Here is a 17,429-nt window from a genome sequence, read left to right on the forward strand (position 1 = left end):
AGTGAGACCCTACCTCTAAAAAAAGATGAAACAAAAAGAAATCCATCCTGGGACTTGAGAGATGGATCAGCAGTTAAAACACTTTGAGGGCTGGAGAGATGGCTTAGCGGTTAAGCTCTTGCCTGTGAAGCCTAAGGACCCCGGTTCAAGGCTCGGTTCCCCAGGTCCCACGTTAGCCAGATGCACAAGGGGGCGCACGCGTCTGGAGTTCATTTGCAGAGGCTGGAAGCCCTGGCGCGCCCATTCTCTCTCTCCCTCTATCTGTCTTTCTCTCTGTGTCTGTCGCTCTCAAATAAATAAAAATTAAAAAAAAAAGTTAAAAAAAAACACTTTGATTTTTTGTTTGTTTGTTTTCTTTTCTTTTTTTATTTTTTGTTTATGTTTATTTATTTATTTGAGAGAGACAGACAGGCAGAGAAAGAGGCAGAGAGAGAGAGAGAAAAAATGGGCTCATCAGGGCCTCCAGCCACTGCAAACGAATTCCAGATGCATGTGCCACCTTGTGCATCTGGCCTATGTGGGTACTAGGGAATTGAGCCTCAAACTAGTGTCCTTAGGACTCACAGGCAAGTGCTTAGCCGCTAAGCCATCTCTCCAGCCCATTTTTTTTGGTTTTCAAAGTTTTCACTCTAGCTCAGGCTAACCTGGAATTCACAATGTATCTCAGGGTGGCCTTGAACTCACAATGTTCCTCCTACATCTGCCTCCTGAATGCTGGGATTAAAGAAGTGCACCACCATGGTCAGCCTTTTTTTTTTTTTTTTTTTTTTTTTTGTTTTTCAAGGTAGGGTTTCACTCGAGCCTGGGCTGACCTGGAAGTCACTATGCAGTCTCAGGGTGGCTTCGATCTCACTGCGATCCTCCTACCTCTGCCTCCTGAGTGCTGGGATTAAAGGTGTGCGCCACCATGACTAGCAAAATATATATATATAAATTTTTTGTTTATTTTTATTTATTTATTTGAGAGCAACAGACAGAGACAGAAAGAGGCAGAGAGAGAGAGAGAGAGAGAGAGAGAGAGAGAGAGAGAGAGAGCGAGCTATGGCCAGCCTTTTGTTGTTGTGTTTCTTTAAAAAAAAAAAGATTATTTATTTATTTGAGAGCGACAGAGAGACAGAGGCAAAGAGAGAGAGAAAGAGAGAGAGAGAGAGAGAATGGGCATGCCAGGGCCTCCAGCCACTGCAAGTGAACTCCAGACGCATGCACCCCCTTATGCATCTGGCTAACGTGGCTCCTGGGGAATCGAGCCTCAAACCAGAGTCCTTAGGCTTCACAAGCAAGCACTTAACCGCTAAGCCATCTCTCCAGCCCTTGTTGTTTTTCAAGGTAGGGTCCTGCTCAAGCCCAAGCTGTCCTGGAATTCATTATGTGGTCTTAAGGTGGCCTTGAACTCATGATGATCCTTCTACCTCTGCCTCCCGAGTGCTGGGATTAAAGATGTGTACCACCACACCCAGCTAAAGGCACCTTAAAAAAAATTTATTTGTTTTTTATATCTTTTATTGACAACTTCCATAATTGTAAACAATATCCCATGGTAATGCCCTCCCTCCCCCCAGTTTTCCCTTTGAAATTCAATTCTCCATCATATCCCCTCCCCCTCTCAATAAGTCTCTCTTTTATTTTGATGTCCTGATCTTTTCCTCCTATTATGATGGTCTTGTGTAGGTAGTGTCAGGCACTGTGGGATCATGGATATCCAGGCCATTTTGTGTCTGGAGGAGTTGTAAGGAGTCCTACTCTTCCTTTGGCTCTTACATTTTTTCCTCCTAGCCGGGCATGGTGGCGCACGCCTCTAATCCCAGCACTCGGGAGGCAGAGGTAGGAGGATCACAGTGAGTTCAAGGCCACCCTGAGAATACATAGTGAATTCCAGGTCAGCCTGGGCTAGATTGATACCCTACCTCAAAAAAAAAAAAAAAATTCTTTCCTCCACCTCTTCCGCAATGGATCCCGAGCCTTGGAAAGTGTGATAAAGATATTGCAGTGCTGAGCACTCCTCTGTCACTTTACAGCACCATGGTAAAGGCACTTTCTTGAAAACCCTTGATGGCAGGGGTTCGATTCCCCAGTACCCATGTAAAGCAAAATGTCCCAAGTGTCTGGAGTTCATTTGTAGTGTCAGGAAGCCCTGGCATGCCCATACTCACCTCTCTCTCTCTCTTTCTCTCTTCTCACTTTCACCCAAATAAAATCCATCCAAAGCAGGGTGTGGTGGCACATGCCTGTGATCCTACCACTTAAAAGATGGAGGCAGGAAGATCAGGATTTTTGTTTGTCTGGTTTTTTTTTTAACTTTTACTTATTTGTTTGAGAGAGACAGACACAGAGAGAAAGACAGATAGAGGGAGAGAGAGAGAATGGGCACGCCAGGGCTTCCAGCCTCTGCAAACGAACTCCAGACGCGTGCGTCCCCTGTGCATCTGGCTAACATGGGACCTGGGGAACCGAGCCTCGAACCGGGGTCCTTAGGCTTCACAGGCAAGCGCTTAACCGCTAAGCCATCTCTCCAGCCCTGTTTGTTTGTTTTTGAGGTAGGGTCTCACTCTAGCCCAGTCTGACCTGGAATTCACTCTGTATTCCAGGCTGGCCTCTATCCTCTGCCTCCTGAGTGCTGGAATCAAAGGCATGTACCACCATACCTGGCTTAAGATCAAGATTTTAAGGTCACCATTGGTCACTTAAGGAATTGGAGGCCAGCCTGAGCTACAAAAGATCCTATCTCTAAACAACAACAAAGCACAAACAAATCAAATCCATCTCGTGCCACATCTATGTCAGGAGCACTGGGCAGTGTTGCTTTCATTAGTGGAAGGAATTGTGTTTCACAGGGACCGAGAGCTGGGATGACAGTTGAGAATGTGTCTTAGGAATGACACCCTGAAAGGAAATAGGGCACAGTGCAGAGGTCCCAGGTGGTTTTGGAAGAAAGAGAATCAACAGCCTGCAGGTAGGGTGAGGCAGAGAGCTAAGGGCAATGAGGCCACAGCAACCCATCCGTACAAGCACTTTTCAGGCAGGGCGGGGCCACCAGCACCTGCCCTGACCTCCTCTCTGCTATTCAGCTGGTTGATGGAGTCGTGTGGTCAATACTGGCCAGGTATCACCTGGGAGCCAAGCCCAGTGCAAGCACTAGGAGTCTTAGACAGAGGCATGGCACTGCTTAGAGGAGATGTTCTCACTGCAGTGGCTTATGGAAAGAGGGCCCTGTCCATGGTGAAGGAGAACACATGTAGAAAGTGGGGGAGATTTCTGCCTTAGAGGCAAGATGGAACTGGATCTTGAAGGGAAATGTGTGAGCTATTGGTGAGAAGGGAGGAAGGGGCCTTATAGCAGAGGACATTATACAGGCAAAGGCACAGAGGTATCAGAGGAAAACTGAGGCAAGTGAATGAGATCTGCTTCTGGTGACCAGAGTCTGTACACATACAGACTTCATGACAGAACAGCTGGACATGGCAGGCAGCACTCCTTTGAGCCAAGACTTCTCTGCCTGAGCCTCCTTTAGGGCCACTCCCATATAAATGTTCCCTTACCTCTCACCTCCACCTGGGATCTCACTGTTACATCGGACAGAGAAAGTAAAATAAGGTAAGGTAGATAAAGCCATCCTTCAGAAAGAAGCATAAATGTGTCCTGCCAGGGAGGTCTGTGGCCCATTCTTGGCCATGATTGGCATGGGGATGGGCCACATGTCTACTGGATATAGGTCACTTTGGGGTTAGCAGCCACAGTTTCCACACAACTACTAGCTCACAGGACTATGAAGAAGTCATTCAAGAGTTAGACATGAGCCAGGCATGGTGGCACACGCCTTTAATCCCAGCACTTGGGAAGCAGAGGTAGGAGGATTGTCGTGAGTGTGAAGGCCACCTTGAGACTACCTAGTGAATTCCAGGTCAGCCTGGGCTAGAGTGAGACCCTACCTTGAAAAGCCAAAATAAAATAAAATAAAATAGAGTTGGACATGTGGCTACAGAGATGACTTAGCAGTTGCCAAATGACTCAGGTTCAATTCCCCAGGATCCACATAAGCCAGAAGGACAAGGTGAGGCATGTGTCTGGAATTTGTTTCTAGCAGCTGGAGGTCCTGACATGCCCATTCTCTCTCTCTCTCCATATATGTATATATATGTATGTATGTGTTTATATATATATATATCAAAAATAGAGTTGGGCATGATGATGTACACCTATAATCCCAGCACTGAGCAGGAGTATTGCTATGAGTTTGAGCCCAACCTGGGATATTGAGTGAGACCTTGGGGCTGGGTAGATGACTCAGCAGTTAAACGTGCTTGCTTGCAAAGTGAGACCTTGTCTCACATTAAGTCAGTTAATCTATTTAAACTTCAATTTCTCTACCTGTTTCATGGTGTTATTAATTCTCTAGTCTTGAGACCACTTATTGATGAGTCTATGGACCAGGGACATCCATAGGTAAGATTTTTCCAAAGAACCCTTGAATTTTCAGCCAACTTTTTTTTTTTATACTTCCAATTTTTTTTTTTTTTTATTAAGAACATACTTTGTATGGATACATCATGGATTGGTACCATCTTTTTCCTCCTCCCTGTTCCCATTACACTGAGGGCCCTCCTCCATCAGGTTGCTGGTATTCCCCATGGGGTTGTGAGTAATGTGTTGTAAGTGTAGTAGTCAGTTATTGGTAGGGGACAATGCCCCTGGGCATGGCATCCCAACCTGTGTTAGCCAACTCTTAAGTGCTGTCAAAACCTGTAGTCTAAATGCTTTAGGAGCACAGGAACACACCTATGGTCCAACTAGGTGGGGGATTTTAGTCTGTGGGTTTCTTTTTTGTTTGCTTATTGTTGTTTTCCCTCTTCTCTCTCTCTCTTTTTTTTTTTTTTTTTTGAGGTAGGGTCTCACTCTAGCCCAGGCCAACCTGGAATTCACTATGTAGTCTCAGGGTAGCATTGAACTCATGGTGATCCTCCTACTCTGCCGGCCTCCCGAGTGCTGGGATTAAAGGTGTGCACCACCATGCCCAGCTTCTTTTCTTTCTTGATCTTCTCTCTCTCTGTCTCTCTCCTTTTCTGGTAGAGATTGAACCCAAGAATTCATGCATGCTGGATAAGTCCTTTATGACTGAGCTATATTCCTATCCCCAATAAACAAGGTAGGTTTACTACTTATTGTAACAAGGAAGAATACACTCAGGAGGGATTGCAAAATGTCTCAGTAGAAAGGTGCATGAGGCTCCCATCCCTCCCTGAGGAGTTATTGGCAGTTATTGGGTGCTAGGAGAGAGGGAGACAGTGGTGTAGCCACTCAGTGGGACAGGCATACAGACAGACAGACACACACACCCACATACACGGAAAAGGCAACCAAAGTAGAAGAGGAACTAGTTGGGAAGAAGGGATTCAGTGGGAGGAACATGGTGATCGGGAGACAAAAGAAGGTAGAGGGAGGAAATTATGATTAAAATACATTATATACATGTATAAAATTGTCAAAAATGGGCTGGAGAGATGGCTTAGTGGTTAAGCGCTTGCCCGTGAAGCCTAAGGACCCCGGTTCGAGGCTCGGTTCCCCAGGTCCCACGTTAGCCAGATGCACAAGGGGGCACACGCGTCTGGAGTTCGTTAGCAGAGGCTGGAGGCCCTGGTGCGCCCATTCTCTCTCTCCCTCTATCTGTCTTTCTCTCTGTCTGACGCTCTCAAATCAATAAAAATTTTAAAAAAAATTGTCAAAAAATAAAAAGACTGAAAGTGTTAGAATAGGCCTGACATGGTGGTGCATGCCTTTAATTAATCCTAGCATTCACGAGCCAGAGGTAGGAGGATCACCATGAGTTTGAGGCCAGCCGGGGACTAATAGAGTGAGTTCCAGGTCAGCCTGGGCTGCAGTGAGAATCTACCTCAAAAACGTTTTAGGAGGCTGGAGAGATGTCTCAGCAGTTAAGGTGCTTGCTTACAAAGCCCAAGAACCTGGGTCTGATTCTCCAGTTCCCACATAAAGCCAAATGCACAAGGTGACACATGCATCTAGAGATCATTTGCAGTGGCTAGAGGCCCTAGTCCACACGTTTTTGTTTATCTCTCTCTTTCTCTCTCTCAAATAAATAAATAAATAAAATATCTTTTTTTTTACAAAAAAAGTATTAGGGGCTGGAGAAATGGCTTAGTGGTTAAGGCACTTGCTTGTGAAGCCTAAGGATCCAGGTTGGATTCCCCACAACCCACATAAGCCAGATGCACATAGTGGTGCATGCATCTGAAGTTCGTTTCCAGTGGCTGGAGGCCCTGGTGTGCTCATTCTCTCTTTCTCTCGCTTTCATAAATAAATTAAAACAACTAAAGAGTATAAACCGGGTGTGGTGGTGCACACCTTTAATCCCAGCACTGGGGAGGCACAGGTAAGAGGATCACCATGAGTTTGAGGCCACCCTGAGACTATACAGTGAATTCCAGGTCAACCTGGGCTAGAGTGAGACCCTACCTCAGTAAAAAGTGTTAGAATATATAGGATGAAAAAAAAATAGTATATATAGAATGTAGGCTTGTGTTAGGTGATTTAGGGGAGTGTGTGTGTTGCTATGGATGGAATCCTGGGATTCATGCACACCAATCAAGTGCTTTACTACGGAGGTATATCCCCAGATCTGTGGGGGTTTTGTTTGGATGGTCGGTAGGTTGATTGGTAAGATTTTTTTTTTTTTTTTGTTTTTGAGACAGGATCTCACTATGTATCTGAGGCTAGCCTCAAACTCACAACCACCCTACCTTAGTCCCCTGAATATTAGAATTCTGGCATTCAATGCCACACCTAGATGTTTGTTTGTTATTTGAGACTGGGTCTTGCTATTGTTATGCAAGCTAGTCTTGAACTCATGAGCTCAACAGATCCTTCTTCACTGGGTATAGTGCGCATGCCTGTTAACTCAGGACTAGGGAGGCTGAGACAGGTGAATCATTGTTGAGTTCAAGGTTAGATTTGTGCTACATAGTGAGTTCGAGGCCATTCTGGGCTATATAACAAAACCTTATCTGAGAAAGAGAGAGACATACAGAGATAGATTCTCCTTCCTAAGTAGCTGACAACAGGCAGGAGTTTAAAGAAGCAAGGATTTGCTGTAGATAGGAACTAACAGGTTAATGTGGGGCTAAGTATCTCAGTAAATCTTATCTAGGAAAAAGACTAGAGGGAGGCTAAGGCTGTAATTGGTAATGAAGCTGCATATTAGCCAAGTTACGTCTGGTGCATAGGTCAGTGGTAGAGCGCTTGCCTAGAATACATAAGCCTGGGTCCCATCCCCAACACTGCAGGGGAAAAACAAAACAAACAAACAAAAAAAAAACAAACAGCAGGATTGGGGGAATAATTTGTTTTGTTTGGACAATTCATGTATCTCTGCTCAGACAGGATTACAGACTGATATATTTTTGTTTTGTTTTTTGAGGCAGGGCTTCCTTCTAGCCCAGGTTGACAGACCTGGAATTCACTATGTAGTCTCAGGCTGGCCTTGAACTCACAGTAATCCTTCTACCTCAGCCTACAGAGTGCTAGGTGGCATAAGCCACCACACCTTACACCTGGATGATTTTGCTTTTTTTTTTTATTAATCTTTTAAAAGATTTTGTTTATTTATCTGCAAGCTGAGAGAGATAGAAAGAAGAGATACAGAAGACAGAGAGAATGGTTGTGCCAGGGTCTCTAGCCACTATGAATGAACTCCAGATGCATGCACCATTTTGTGCATATAGCTTTACACAGATACTGGGGAGCCAAACCCTGGTTGTTAGACTTTGCAGGCAAGTGCCCTAACCACTGGGAAATCTCTCTCTAGCCTTTGCCTTTTTAAATATTAATTTATTAGAGAGAAAGATAGAGAATGGGCATGCCAGGGCCTCAAGCCACTGCAAATGAACTCTGGATGCATGAGCCACCATGTGCATCTGGCTTATGTGGGATCTGAAGAATTGAACCTGGGTCCTTGGGCTTTTCAGGCAAGCACCTTAACCACTAAACCATCCCTCCAGCCCCAGCCGTTGCTTTTATTTGGACCCATCATAGTCCTAAATTAGCCTTGGGAAATCTAGGATCCTGCAGAGAAATACATAATCTCTAGAGCTGACTGTAGCTGGGAGCATTTATTTGGAACCCAGGCAAGTTGGACAAGTGCTCTAAAACTGAACTATAACCTCAGCTCCTAGATAGGCTTTGAATCACATTTATCTGTTTATATCTGGCCTCGTAGGTTGGGTTGATTACATCAGAGCATCAGATGCTGCCTATCTGAGTATCTCCTATGCAACATATGTGGGAGGATGGTGGAGCTAACAGCCAAAATTTCAATAATGTGACAATCACTGTATAAAAACTGCAGTCTGTGAAATTAAATCCCTCAACCTAAAACCAACATGGACTACTAAATTACAGCAAGAAAGACTGGTTTTTCCTAGGCATGGGAGTGCATGCATGTAATCCCAACTCAGCAGGCAAAGGCAAAATAATCTCAACTTCAAGACCAGCCTAGACTACATAGCAAGACCTTGTCTGAAGAAACCCAAGGCAGCCAGGAATGGTGGTACATGCGTTTAATTCCAGAACTCAAGAGGAGGTAGGAGGATTGCTGTGAGGTTCAGGCCATCCTGTGCTACAGAGTGAGTTCCAGGTCAGTCTGTGCTAGAGTGAAACCCTATTTGTTTGTTTGTTTGTTTTTAAATTTGTTTTTAAAGAATAAGAGCCGGGCATGGTGGTGCACGCCTTTAATCCCAGCACTCGGGAGGCAGAGGTATGTATAGGGCTAGGGAATTGATCCAGTAGTTAAAGGCTCTTTTTTTATTTTAAATATTTTGTTTTTGTTTATTTATTGGAGACAGAGAGAGGGAGAGAAAGAGTGAGATTAGGCATGCCAGGGCCTCCAGCCACTGCAAACAAACTCTAGATGCATGCACCACCATGTGCATCTGGCTTATGTGGGACCTGGAGAATCAAACCAGGGTCCTTAGGCTTCACAGGCATGTGCCTTAACTGCTAAGCCATCTCTCCAGCCCAGTTAAAGGCTCTTGCTTAAAAGCCTGATGGCCTAGGTTCAGTTCCCCAGTACCTATGTAAAGTCAGAAGCACAAAATGGTATATATGTCTGAAGTTCATTTGTAGTGGCAGGAGGTTCTGGTGCAGCCATTCTCTGTGTCTCTCTGTATGTTTCTCTCAAATAAATAAATGTTTAAATAAAAAAAATATATATACTAGGGCTGGAGAGATAGCTTAGCAGTTAGGGTGCTTGCCTGCGAAGCCCTAGGACCCCTGTTCAATTCATAAGTCAGATGCACAAGACAGCTCAAGTGTACAAGATGGCGCACACATCTGGAGTTTGATTGCAGTGGCTGGAGGCCCTGCCACACCAATTGTCTCATAAAAACTATATATATATGTCTCTCTCTCCATATATATATATATATATATACATATATATGTGTGTGTATATATATATATACATATACACACACACACACATACACACACATATACATACATACATATATATGTACAATAGAAACTAGGTGTAGTAATATACATCTGTGATCAGCTACTTGGAAAGTTAAGGCAGGAGGATTTCTTTTTGAAATGTTATTTTTATTTATTTGAGACAGAGAAAGAGAGAGAGAGAGAGAGAGAGAGAATGGGTGTGTCAAGGCCTTAGATACTGCAAATTCCAGACACGTGCACCACCTTCTGCATCTGGCATACATGGGTCCCGGGGAATTGAACCTGGGTCTTTTGGCTTTGTAGGCAAGTGCCTTAACCATTAGGCAATCTCTCCAGCCCAGGATTTCTTTTTTTCTTAAATTTGTATTTATTTATTTGAGAATGAGAGACAGAGAGAGAAAGATGCAGAGAGAGAGAAAGAATGGACACACCAGGGCCTCCAGCCACTGCAAAAGAACTCCAGATGCATGCACCCCCTTGTGCATCTGGTTTATGTGGATCCTGGAGAATCAAGCTTTGAACCAGGGTCCTTCGGTTTCACAGGCAAACACTTAACCACTAAGCCATCTCTCCAGGCCAGGATTTTTTTTTTTCTTGAGGCAGGGTCTCACTCTAGCCCAGGCTGACCTAGAATTCACTCTGTAGTCTCAGGGTGTCCTCAAACTCATGGCGATCCTCCTACCTCTGCCTCCCAAGTGCTGGGATTAAAGGCGTGCACCACCACACCTGGCGATGATTGTTTATTTATTATTTATTTATTTGAGAGATAGAAAAAGGCAGACAGAAAGAGAGTGAGTATGAGCACACCAGGGCCCTTTTAAAGAAAATAAAAAGATTTCTAAAGATTCAGTATACTGCATATAAATAGGATTTAACCAAAAGCACTTCCTAGATCCATTCTGCTGAACATTTTTAAGCCAAAGAGTATGGGTAAGAAATGCTTTTGTGGTTTCTTATTCAGGCTCTTACATTCTTTCTGCCACCTCTTCCACATTAGATCGTGAGCCTTGGAAGGTGTGATAGAGACATTGCAGTACTGAGCACTGTGGTCACTTCTTTCCAGCACCATGATACCTTCTGAGTCATCCCAAGGTCACTGCCATCTGAAAAGAGAAGGTTCTTTACCAAAAGTGAGAGTATCATTAATATAAGGACATGAACATTAACAAAAGTGCTTACTGGGCAGTTTGATAAGCACAGTATATACATTTAGCCAGACAACAGCAGACATTACACTCCTAGGGCTCATGACTACCCCTGTTTTAAGTTTTTAGTATCAGGGATGTATTCCCTCCCATGGAGCAGGCCTCCAGTCAAATTAGAGGGTGGTTGGTTTCCAGCATGACAGACGTGCCACTATTGCACCCGTTGGCTCATTTGGCCTGGCTGGCCAATTATAAGGCTTGCAGTGTCCACTGTTGAGTATCTTCACTGGTCATTTCTCCTTCTCCCATTGAACTGCATGTAGAATGGCTTCTTCCATCTTTCTGTCATCTGGTGTACATGGAGGAGGTTATCAGCTCAGTTCCAGCAGGATTTCTCAGTGGCCTCGCAGCCCAAGTATGTGGAGTCTTCAGCCAGGTTCTATTTGTATTAAAAAAATATTAGCTGGACATGGTGGCACACGTCTTTAATCCCACCACTTGGGAGGTAGAGGTAGGAGGATCACTTTGAGTTCGAGGTCACCCTGAGACTAAACAGTGAATTCCAGGTCAGCCTGGCAAATGTGAGACTCTACCTCAAAAAGCATATATATATTTGAGAGAGAGAAAGAGACAGAGAGGAAGAGAGTGATTGGGTGTGCCAGGGCCTGTAGCCACTGCAAATGAACTCTGGTCGCTTGCGCCAACTTGTGCATCTGGCTTAATGTGAATACTTGTTTAAATTTTTATTTATCTATCCAAAGTTCTCCTGAATCCAAGAGTTCAAGGCCATTCTGGGCAACATAATGAAATGTGTTTTTGCAAAATAAAAGGTCTTTAAATGTGCACAGTATGTAATCTTTTGTGTAAGAAATAAGGTGATCTAAGAAAATATGCACACTTTTGCTTATCTTTACTGAAAGGAACACAGAAAGAAAAAGACAAAACAGAAACTCTTGAGGTAGTTCCTCTAGAGAGTAGGAGAGAATGAGATTGAAGAAAATGGGCAGAATGCCCAGTGATGGCACACACCAGTAATTCGAGAACTCAAGAGACAGGAGGATTGCCACAAATTCTGGGCCAGCCTGATCAACATAGTAAGTTCCAGGTCAGTCAAGGCAACATAGCAAGACTTTATCTCAAAAATAAGTCCCCCTAATGGAACACACAGGAGCCATAGATTGTTAGTAGACAACTTTCAGTGCCAGAGATGGGATATCTTCCAGTGAGTTTTTGACAAGGGAGGTCCCTGATGCCCCCAAAACATTAAAGGCCATTGCCGAGGCCCTTGGTTTCCCACCAGGAATAGGTGGAAAGACCCTATTGCTGAAGACTCCACATACTTGGGCTACAAGGTCACTGAGAAACCCTGCTGGAACTGAGTTGAAAACCTCCTCCATGGAGACCAGTTGACAGAAAGTTGGAAAAAGCCATGCTGCATGCAGTTCAATGGGAGAGAGAGAAATGACCAGTGAAGATACTCAACAGTGGACACTGCAATCCTTATATTTGGCCAGCCAGGCCAAATGAGCCAACTGGTACAATAGTGGCATGTCTGTTATGGGGGAAAACAACCACCCTCTAATTTGACTGGAGGCCCACTCCATGGGAGGGAATATATCCCTGATACTAACAACCTACAACAGGGGTAGTCATGAGCCCTAGGAGTGTAACATCTGCTGCTGTCTGACTAAAAGTATATACTATGCTACCAAACTGCCCAGTAAGCACTTCTCTTAACATTCATACACATATATTAATGCTACTCTCACTTTTGGCTAGGGAAGCTTCTCTTTTCATATGGCAGTGACCTTGGGATGACTCAGAAGGCATCATGGTGCTGAGAAGTGACAGCGGATTGTTCAGCACTGAAATATCTCAATCACACCTTCACACCTTCCATGGCTCAGGGTCCATTGCAGAAGAGTTGGCGGAAAGAATGTAAGAGCCAAAGGAAGGGTAGGACTCCTTACAATGTGCTCCTCCAGACACAAAATGGCCTGGAAATCCATGACCTCACAGTGCCTGACACTACCTACACAAGACCATCATAATAGGAAGAAAAGATGATAACATCAAAATAATAGAGAGACTGATTAAGAGGTGGAGGGGATAGATTGGAGAGTAGAGTTTCAAAGGGGAAAGTGAGCCAGGCATAATGGCGCATGCCTTTAATCCGAGTACTCAGGAGGCAGAGGTAAGTGGATCGCTGTGAGTTCAAGGCTACCCTGAGACTACATAGTGAATTTCAGGTCAGCCTGAGCTAGAGTGAGACCTACCTTGAAAAACCAATACAAAGGGGGAGGGGTAATTACCATGGGATATCATTTACAATTATGGAAGTTGTTAATAAAAATAATATATGTTTAACATGTTGAGTTGGCATTGTACAGAAATTAACAGCCATATTGGTCTAGAAATGTTAAACTTATTTTTTTTCCATTTGTACAGGGGTAACGCACTGTATTAAATATATAAGGTCTTATCTACATGGGTTTGATTACAGAAACTAATAAAGTATTCTCTAAATAAATAAATAAATCAAAAAAATATATATATATATGTATGTATGTATGTATGTAATAAGTCCCCCTATAAAAAATTAGGCATTGTGGTTCTGTCCTGTAATCCCAGTACTTGGAGGGTAAAGGTAAGAGGATCAGGAGTTCAAGTCATTTTCAGCTACACAGTGAGTTACAGGCCATCCTGTACCACATGAATCCCTGTCTCAAAAAATGAAGAGAAGCCGGGAGTGGTGGCACACGCCTTTAATCCCAGCACTCAGGAGGCAGAGGTAGGAGGATTGCCGTGAGTTCAAGGCCACTCTGGGACTCCATAGTGAATTCCAGGTCAGCCTGGGCTAGAGTGAGACCCTACCTCTAATAACCACAATAAATAAATAAATAAATAAATAAATAAATAAATAAATAAATAAACAAACAAACAAACAAACAAACAAACAAACAAACAAGAGAGATGGGCTGGGTAGATGGCTTAGCAATTAAGAAGCCTGCCTGCAAAGCCAAAGGACCCAGGTTCAATTCGCCATGATCCATGTAAGCCAGATGCACAAAGTGGTAATTGCATCTGGAGTTCATTTGCAATGGCTGGAGGCCCTAGCCTGCCTCTTTTCTCTACCTGCTTCTCTTTCTCTCTCAAATAAATAAAAAGATTTAAAAAAAAAAACATTAAAAACAATAAATGAAAAGAAAGTGGGCCCACTTCCTTTTTATTCTAGTTCTGCCTTTTGAAATCATCTGAACGTTTCATATACTTTAAAATTAAATAAAATTAACAAGGATGAAAGGAAGTTACTGTTAATGAGAACATGAAATGGTGCAGCCACTGTGGAAAACAGTATGGAGATTCCTCAAAAAATTAAAAATAGAATTACCATATGATCCAGCAATTCCACTACTGGATACATATTCAAAATAACTGAGAGCCAGGACTCCAAGAGATACTTGCAAATTCATCTGTTTACAATGCTCAAAAAAATGGAAGCAACCCAAGTGTCCATGGATGGCTGAATGAGTAAGCAAAATAAGGTGTACATGTATGATGGGGTACCAACTGGCTTTGGAAAGAAAAGACATGGGCTAGAGAAATGGCTTAGTGGTTGGGCATTTGGGCAAGGCCAAAGGACCCAGGTCTGATTTCCCAGTACCCAAGTAAAGCCAGATGTATGAGATAATGCATGCATCTGGAATTTGCAGTGGCTAGCGGCCCTGGCATACCCATTCTCTATCTGCTTCTTTCTATCTTTCTCTCTTTTTTTCTTTTCTCTCCCTATCTATCTATCCATCTGTCTATCTATCTACCTATCTATCTATCTATCTATCTATCTATCTATCTATCTATCTATCTATCTATCTATCTATCTATCATCTATAGGCTGGACATGGTAGCACACGCCTTTAATCCCAGCACTGGGGAGGCAGAGGTAGGAGGACTGTCGTGAGTTAGAGGCCACCCTGAGACTACATAGTGAATTTCAGGTTAGCCAGAGAAAGAGTGAGACTCTACCTCAAAAACAAAACAAAACACACACAAAAAAAGAAAATACATAAATGTTAGATGGTGGGCTGGAGAGATGGCTCAGCTGTTAAAAGCACTTGCTTACAAAGCTTGATGGTGCAGGTTCAATTCCCTGGTACAGATGAAAGCCAGATGCACAAAGTGGTATATGCATCTAGAGTTTGTTTGCAGTGGCAGAAGGCCCTGGTATGCCCACATTTTTTTCTCTCTCTCAAATAAATAAGAAATTAAGATCATATTGTATATTTTACTGCAATAAAAAAAGTATGGGAGTCTGGGTATGGTGGCACACACCTTTAACCCCAGCACTAGGGATGGACCTACGCAGGAAGATCACTGTGAGTTTGAGGCCAACCTGAGACTACATACTGAATTCCAGGTCAGCCTGAGATAGAGAGAGACCCTACCTTGAAAAACAAAGGGATTCTAAATGGAATTCAGTTTATCCCACTATATATGTAATTTTATAAATATAATATTTATTCTTAAAAAAAAGTATGGCCAGGCATGGTGCTGTGCTCCTGTAATCCTAGCACTGAGGAAGCTGAGGCAGGAGGATCATGAGTTTAAGCCTGGCCTGAGCTATACAGCAAGACTCTGCATCATAAAAACATGTTCAATGAGGCTGGACATGTAGCTCAGTGTTAGAACACTGGCATATAGCATATAAAGCCCTGGGTTCCAACTGGGCATGGTGGTGCATGCCTTTTATCCCAGCAATCGGGAGGCAAAAATAGGAAAGATCACCATGAGTTTGAGGCCAGCCTGGTAGTATAGAGTGAGTTCCAAGTCAGTGTGGGCTATAGCGAGACCCTACCTCAACAACAAATGAATAAATAAACAAAAATAAAGCCCTGGGTTCCATCTCCAGCACTGCAAAGATAAAAGCAGTGTGCTTAGTAAAAGAAAAAAATACATAAAATATCACATATTGCATGACTCCTTTATATAAAATATCAAGAAGAGGCAAAATGGTGGACAATTAGTGGGTTGCAAGGGAAAGTGAGAATCTACCCTTAATAAGCACAGAGTTTCTTTGGGGATAAGCGGAATGACCTAAAATTAGATTGTGATGATTTTTTGTTGTCCATACAATCAAACCTAGGGTCTCGCACATACTAGGCAAGTGCCCTACCACTGTGCTACATCCCATCTTTTTTTTTTTTTTTTCCTGCCCTTTCTTTCTTTCTTTCCCTCCCCGCCCCACTCTTTTCTGAGTTCGATTCTCATTCTAGTTCAGGATGATGTGGAATTCACTGTGTAGTCTCAGGGTAACCTGGAACTCACGGAGATCCTCCAATCTCTGCCTCCAGAGTACTGGGATTAAAGGCATGTGCCACCACACCCAGCCCTTTTCTTTAAAAAAAAATAATGTATTTTTATTTATTAAATTGAGAGGAAGAGAAAGAAGCCTAGAGAAAGGCAAATAGAGAGAGAATAGCCTCACCAGGGCTTCCAGCCACTGCAAACGAGCTCCAGACACACGTGCCACCTTGTGCTTATGTGGGTCCTTGGGGAATCAAACCTTGGTGCTTTGGCTTTGCAAGCAAGCGCCTTAACTGCTAAGCCATCTCTCCAGCTCTTTTCTACCTTTTCTCTTCAGGCAGGGTCTCACTAAATTGCCCCGGGGTTGGCTTTGTACTTGCTCTGTAGCACAAGCAGGCCTTGACTGCGTCCTCTTCCTTCTTCAGCCTCCAGAGTAGCTTTGATAACAAATTTGTGCCACCAGGTCTGGCCACATTGTGGTAATAAATTCTACACGTGCCTACAAATATACCACCATTGCATTGCCTCCCTAACATGGGTGAATCTTATGGTATAGAAATAATATCTCCAAGTATTTGTTTTGGGGGCTGGGCATGGTGGTGCGTGCCTTTAATCCCAGCACTCTGGAGTCAGAGGTAAGAGAATCACTGTGAGTTCAGACCAGCCTGAGACTACAGAAGTGAATTCCATGTCAGCCAGGGCTAGAGCAAGACGCTGGGGGGGTGTGGGGGGAACTCAGTGGTAGTGCATTTCTCTAGTTTGCACTGGCTTTGAAGTCCAGCCCCAGAACAGGAGGGGGGATTTTTTTCAATTGCCATTGGTGTTTGAGAGCCAAGAACTGCTAATCCCACCCTTTTGTTTAATAGAAAGGGACACCGCCCAGGGTGAATGGGCATGACTTCCTTAATTCCATACAGGCAGGCTTTAATCTTATTAGAACCTGTTTTCCTGAGTTCCTTGGGGTCAGGATGAGGTCCAGCTTGACCTGAGCATGCTTTTCCCTCCACATTTGGAACTAAGCCCCCTTAGTGTCCAATCAGTAATGCTCCTTTGGGAAAATAAGACCTTTTGGGGAGGTGGAGGCTTTATCAGCCTTGGAATAGAGTGGAATGCCCTGAAGCTTCAGGGTTGCTAGAGAGCAGAAAGCAGGTGCTGCTTAAATCCTTAGGGTTAGAGCCCATTGGGGTCAATACTGATCTTTGTCGGGGTCACTGTGCGTGCTTTACGAATGCTCCCTTAATAAAAGCTCAGTCCCGGCCTTCTTCTAGTTCACAGGAACACGTACCAGCCGCTGGGATAACCTTCTTTGTACGGGCGAGTCTGGTGGGGAATTAAGCCGGCAAATCAGTTAATGATAAACTAAGCGCCCCCAGCTAGCCCTTAGGGGACGGATAGGCGCCTAGTGTGAGCTCCTAGAGGACACAGTCTTTACCTCTAAATGCTTCTGGCCGGTCCTTGGGGGTGGGGAGGACTGGAAATTCCTTCGGATTCCTCAAAAGATGGGAAAGGAGGGACCTCGGTTGA

The sequence above is a fragment of the Jaculus jaculus genome, chromosome X, assembly GCF_020740685.1.
Source record: "Jaculus jaculus isolate mJacJac1 chromosome X, mJacJac1.mat.Y.cur, whole genome shotgun sequence".
In the NCBI taxonomy this organism is placed as follows: domain Eukaryota; kingdom Metazoa; phylum Chordata; class Mammalia; order Rodentia; family Dipodidae; genus Jaculus; species Jaculus jaculus.